Source organism: Carlito syrichta, unplaced genomic scaffold (assembly GCF_000164805.1).
Source record: "Carlito syrichta isolate Samal-C Ts95f unplaced genomic scaffold, Tarsius_syrichta-2.0.1 Scaffold303025, whole genome shotgun sequence".
Classification (NCBI taxonomy): domain Eukaryota; kingdom Metazoa; phylum Chordata; class Mammalia; order Primates; family Tarsiidae; genus Carlito; species Carlito syrichta.
Window position 1 is genome coordinate 276,304 of NW_007247121.1, and position 6,788 is coordinate 283,091.

The following is a 6,788-nucleotide window of genomic DNA, read 5'->3' on the forward strand; positions in this document are numbered from 1 at the left end:
CCCCCACAGTTTCTGCTACTGCTACTGTGATCCTTATCTTATACTATCATGACAGTTGTTCAACCTCCACTTATGTGTGAGAACATCTACATTGTTTTTTAAATAGCCAAGCATAGTGGCATGCACCTGTAGTTCCAGCTACTCTGGAGGCTGAAGCAGGAGGATTGCTTGAGCCTGTGTTTGAAGTTGTGGTGAGCTATAATTGTGCCACTGCACTCCAACTTGGGCAACAGAGTGAGACACTCAAAGGAAACAAAGAAGATATTAGGAAATTTCTATCAGTGGACGCTAATTCAAAGGAGTTTCTTGTGCCTATATTACTAGATTGGTTAATTGGTGCTCAAACTTTGAGAAAATCTCATTTTACTTTGAAGAACAAAGGTTGAGAATGCGGATGTGACATTAAACACAAACACACATGCACGAACAAACAAAATGATAAAGTTGTATCCCTGTGTCCCACAAGGGGTCCAAACCACCAAAGCCCTCCCTTTAGCAACAGGCAAACAACTATCAGCCTTCAGAGAACCAGAGTCCAAATGGGCTCCCTATGGCAACACCACAATGGTGTAGAACCAGACTTTCTAGCTCCTTGTGCAGATAACTTTTGGACCAAGTAGACTCTTCTCTTTGTTAATGCAAGCTAAAGGCCTTACAAAGAAGAAACTGAATGTCCTGCTAATAAGGACATGTGAGGTTTTGAGCAATCAATTTGAACTGACCTTGTTTACATTTCAATCTACTGAAAAAGGTCAAACACATTAAACCCAATTTTAGAAAATATTGTTAGACTGAATGTAAAATGTTCTATTTGTCTTTCCAAAACAAAAATTATTTAGTTTCACTTTATTTGCAAATGGAAGAAGCTACAGCTTTAGAGAAAGTATGATTTTTTTTTTTTTTAATGAAAAAGCATTACGGGTTGAACATCCCAAAACCTAAAATCTGAAATGTGAAATGCTCCAAAATCCAAAACTTTCTGAGCAGTGGCAACTCATTGAAGCATTTCCAATTTTGGATTTTTGGATTTGGGATGCTCAACCAGTAAGTATAATGCAACTATACTGGAACCCAAACAATCTGAAACCCAAAGCATTTCTGGTCCTAACAATTTTGAATAAGGGATACTCAACCTGTACAATGTCTTGCATTTAAGGTTACTTTTTAAGCTTTTGGTTCATCCAATAACTACACTTACAGGTATATTTCTTAGAAATATCCTTTATAATTTTAACACTGACTTTATCTCTTTGGCTACTTTAGTTGGGCCAATATTTGTACTCAGTTCCATCCAGGTTAGTTGTTTTTTGCACCATAAAAATCCTGTAAATAGGCAACTAAAAGAACTAAGCTAAAACAGGTGTGTGCATGCCCCTCCTCCCTCATGAAAAAGCAGGAAAAACAATGAAAAAGCTTTCTTGGCCTTTAAGAACAATGTTGCTAAAAACATTCTTTTAAGCATTGCTCAGGGCATATGTGCAAGTGTTACGAACTCAGGAGTGAAACTGTGGGTCATAAAGTATGCTCCCATTTACTTTTTTTGACCAATACCAAATTGTTTTCCAATTAATACTCCCACCAGCAATGCATGAACTAAAGTTTTGTTGATCCATCTTTTTCCTGAGCATTTGGGTTATAAAGAGCTTTTGGAAAAACATCTCAGAACTGTTTACCTGGGGGAAGAAGGAAGGAAGCACTAATCCATGAGCTGTTTTACCCTGATCTTCATATTGTATTCATGAGCTGTTAACTACCTAGTATTTTTAGGTTTCAAAGGTGTTAATGCAGGTGAGTTCCGGCAGGCAACCCTTGTCAGCTTGATTCCTGGAAAACAGATGTACGGGATTCAGCTCCAGGGGAGGGTAGTGCTAATGGTAGCTCTTGAGCAAACTCAATTAAACACAGCATGGAAGACGTTATTGCAGCAGGGGATGAAATAAGAGTTGATACACAAGAGGGTTCACAATAATTTTGATAATTCTTATAGTTTATTGGTTTTGTAGGTGTCCTTTATCAAGTTATTAGTTCTTTTTATTTTTATCTTTATTAAAGTATTATTGGTAGTTTGTTTATAAGTAGCGCAACTACATTCATGAGATGTTCTTATAACTTTCCATGCCTTACTCTTTGGAAGAAGTCACTATGCACAGCCCACATTTAAGGAGTGAAGAGTTATGCTTTACTTTCTTGAAGGAGATGTATTTACACAGGTTATTTGGAATTCTTCAGCACATAAAACCTGTTTCTTTCCTTCCAATTATTTATTCAGCCATTTATTTATGTAGTTATGGACTCATGGATATTTATTTTTTACTATGAGCTACAATCCAATACCATGTTTCTTATTTTGTTGTTCAAATATAGGTCCCTGTGTTCATTTGACATACTACAGTCATTGTGCTTTGTTTTATTTTGTCTTTTTTTCAAACACTTCCTTAGTTTCTGGCACTACTGGATGCTCCAGCTCATCTTATATATTTCTAGCCCCAGTCCTAGAATCAACCATTTCTCAAAGGAGTCTAGTCCTTTAATTAAATACATTATTCTTTTCAAAAATTTGGTATTTATGTTATTATGTCTTCATCCAATAAGCTGAAGTATTTCTTTATTTTCTCTACTGGAAAATTTGGTTTATGCTTATAACTCTTTGTTATTTCATGTTTGCTGGGATTTCCATGCAAAGCCATTTGATTCTAGTGTGTTTGTTGGTAAGATAAGCTATTGATTCTGTATTTTTTTTTTTTTTTTTTGAGTTGGAGTCTCACTCTGTCACCCAGACTGGAGTGCAGTGGCCGCTCCCAGCCACCGCAGCCTCGACCTGCTGGGCTCCGGCGATCCTTCCGCCTCAACCTTCCAAGGAACTGGAACTACAGGCACACGCTACCACGCCCGGCTAATTTTTTTGATTTATTGTAGAGATGAGGTCTCGCCAAGTTGCCCAGGCGGGTCTTGAACCCGCAGTCTCAGGCAATCCACTCACCTCAGCCTCCCAAAGGCACGGGATTACAGGCTGAGCCACTGAGCCCGGCTGATTCTGTATTTTAATGAATATGTACTTTTTAAAAATTGGACCAGCTCAGTTTGTATTTTTAAAGATACTTCCCCCCATTTAATACAATATTTTAAATTTATTAACAAAATTACTTGTGGCATTATCTTATCATTTTAATCACTGTAGTATCTGTATTTTTTTTTTTTTTGAGTTGGAGTCTCACTCTGTCACCCAGACTGGAGTGCAGTGGCCGCTCCCGGCCACCGCAGACTCGACCTGCTGGGCTCCAGCGATCCTTCCACCTCAGCCTTCCAAGTAGCTGGAGCTACAGGCGAGCGCTACCACACACAGCTAATTTTTGATTTATTGTAGGGATGAGGTCTCACCAAGTTGCCCAGGTGGGTCTCGAACCCATGGGCTCAGGCAATCCACTCACCTCAGCCTCCCAAAGGCGCGGGATTACAGGCTGAGCCACTGAGCCCGGCTAGTATCTGTATTTATATCATCTCTTCCACTCCTAATATTGTCGTTTTGTCTTCTCTATTTTGTTTTATTTTTTATTTTCACCTGAGATGTCTTTATTTTTTCAAAGAATTGTTTTTGGGGCATCGTTAGTCTCTTATATTTTGTTTTCATTTATCTATAATCTTTATTATTTACTTACTGTTATTTGGGTAAGATTTATGTTTTTCTGTTTTTATATTTAGGTCAGTTACCTGATTAATTTTTAAAGAATCTTCCTTTCTAATATACATACTGAAGGCGTCAAAATTTCTCTAAGTACCACTTTAGTTATTAAAGTGCCCCCCCCAAAAAAAGGAATTATTTTTTGGAGGGCAGATCCCTTGTATTACAGGCTTCTCCTGCTAGGTAAGTGTTCTAGGAACCTATCTGCATCATTTTACCAGCTAGTGTTATTGTGAGAGGCTGCTTTCAGGTTCAGTAAATTTTTCTGCTCAGTGGATAACCAGTTCCTCATGCTGTCCGCAATTTTTTTTTTTTGAGTTGGAGTGTCATTCTGTTGCCTGACTGTAGTGCAGTGGCACACTCACAGCCACCCCAGCATCCACCTGCTGGGCTCAGGCTTCCACCTCAGCCTTCCCAGTAGCTGGAACTACAGGTGTGTGGTACCACGCCTGGCTAATTTTTGATTTTATTGTAGAGACAAGGTCTCGCCAAATTGTTTGGGCTGGTCTCGAACCTGCAGGCTCAGGCAATCCACTCGCCTCAGCCTCCCAAAGTGCTGGAATTACAAACTAAGCCACCAATCCCAGCCCTGCTTCAGTAAAACTTTTTTTTTGGAGATTCTTTCAATGCATTCGACCATTTCATGACAGAGGATTCATGAGTGCACCAGCCTACACTATGCTGAGTGTTCAGCAGTTTTTGCCCAGAACAGCATGACTTCCAGGCCCCACCCTCCCTATTCACTTGATCTCGCCCTGAGTGACACTTTTTTGTTTCCCTAGGTGAAAAAAGTCCTCAAAGGGAAATGTGTTACCAATGTGAAGAAGGTGAAGCAAAAAATGTCAAAAGCTCTAAAAGGCATCAAAATTAACAAGTTCAAAAACTGATTTGAGCAATGAAAAAAGCATCTTGTTAGATGTATTGCATAAAATGGAGAGTACTTTGAAGGTAAGTGAAGTTTAAACGTGTAAGAATAAATACACAATTTTTAAAAATAAATTTCAGTTTTTTGGGTTCTCCCCCTTGTATATTCTGCAATTTTCATTAATATAATTTTGGTTAATTAGTTTGAAATAATTTGTTCTTTTCCTGACTCAAGGGTTATTTTATTTTATTTATTTACTTATTTTATTTTTTTGAGTTGGAGTCTCACTCTGTCGCCCAGACTGGAGTGCAATAGCCGCTCCCGGCCACCACAGCCTTGACCTGCTGGGCTCCGGCGATCCTTCCACCTCAGCCTTCCAAGTAGCTGGAATTATAGGCATGCGCTACCATGCCTGGCTGATTTTTTGATTTATTGTAGAGATGAGGTCTCACTGCCCAGGCAGGTCTCGAACCCGCGGGCTCAGGCAATCCACTCACCTCAGCCTCCCAAAGGCGCGAGATTACAGGCTGAGCCACTGAGCCAGGCTCAAGGGTTATTTTAAAAGATACTTTTATTTGCATTTCTCTGATGATGAGTGAAGCTGAGCATTTTTTCATGAGAAAAGCAAATCGAAACTACATTGAGATACCACCTAACCCCAATAAGAATGGCCATCATTAATAAAACAAACAACAACAGATGCTGATGAGGATGCAAAGAAAAAGAAACACTTCTACACTGCTGGTGGGAATGCAAATTAGCACAACCTCTTTGGAAGACAGTGTGGTGATTTCCGAAAGAACTAGAAATTGGCCTTCCATATGACCCAGCAACTCCCCTATTGGGAATATACCTGGAGGAACTCAAATCATTCTACAAAAAAGATACCTGCACATGTATGTTTGTTGCAGCTCTATTCACAATAGCAAAATTATGGAACCAACCATGCTGCCCATCGTAGCTGGACTGAATAAAAAAAATGAGGTACATATACACAAGGGAATATTATGCAGCCATAAAGAAGGACAAACATGGACACTGCAGCAACTTGGATGGATTTAGAGTCGATCACACTCAGTGATCTATTACAGAAACAAAGAACAGAGTACCATATGTTCTCACTCATAAGCGGATCTTGAACAATTATAATACTATAAGAAAGGGATTGGCAGTAGTGGGAAACTGTCAGGGAACAGGGGGTGGAGTTGGCAGCTGAGGGAAACTGCTAGGGGAGGGAGGGGCACACCTCATCAACAAGGGTTTGTATACCTAACTCTAAATTGTACCCCACATCTTTATAATTAAAAAATGGGAAAAAATAAAGATGCTTTTAAATTTCCAAATGTATTCATTCTTTATTTATTCAACCAGTATTTATTACATACATGAAAATACCAGAAACTATTCTAGTCACTAGTAATATGACAGTACATGTAGCAGAATTTAAACTCCAGGCTCTAGAGTTTACATGTAAGATGGGGAAGACATGAAAAGGAAAGTAATATTTTAAAAGTTGTGAAATGATCTGGAGAAAAATAAAGTATGGAAGAGAGATAGAGATTGAGTTATGAAGAAGGTGCTTGATGAAGGCTTCAGTAAAAGGTCACATTCGTGAAAAGACCTAAAGTAGTTGAGGAAGTGAATGTCCAGATATCAGCAGAAAAATCCCTGGCACAAGAAACAAGTGAAAAGTTAAGAGGTGGAATCAGGCTTGATGTGTTAATGCAACAACAAAGGCCAGTGTTTCTGGAACAGACTGAGTAAGGGAGAGGAGAGGAGAGATGAGGTGATGAGGTCAGAGAGATAAAACCAGAAGCTTTACTTCTGTATCCATTCTATAAAAGCCTGTATCCTGTGTTTTCTACATGGAATCTGAAGAGAGGTGTGACTCATCCAGCTAAGGTTTTCACAGGATCACTGTATTTGTGAAAAGACTGAGTAGGGCAAAAAAGAAGCAAGAAGACAAAAAATGTATTGTTATTTGCTTTATGACCTAGAGAGTATTGTCAAATTCACAATGTTCTCCAAGTTTGTGCAGAAAACACATATTCTTCAATCATTGAATGCAATGATACATATATATTCTTTAGCTCAAACTTATTCATTGTGGTATGCAAACCTTCTGTATTTTGCAAAGTTTTAATCTATTTGATCCATCAGTTACTACAGATATGTTAGAGTCTCCAAATGTGACAGTGTTAAAATTTCCCATTTAATGTTGTCAATATGTGCTTTATATAGTTT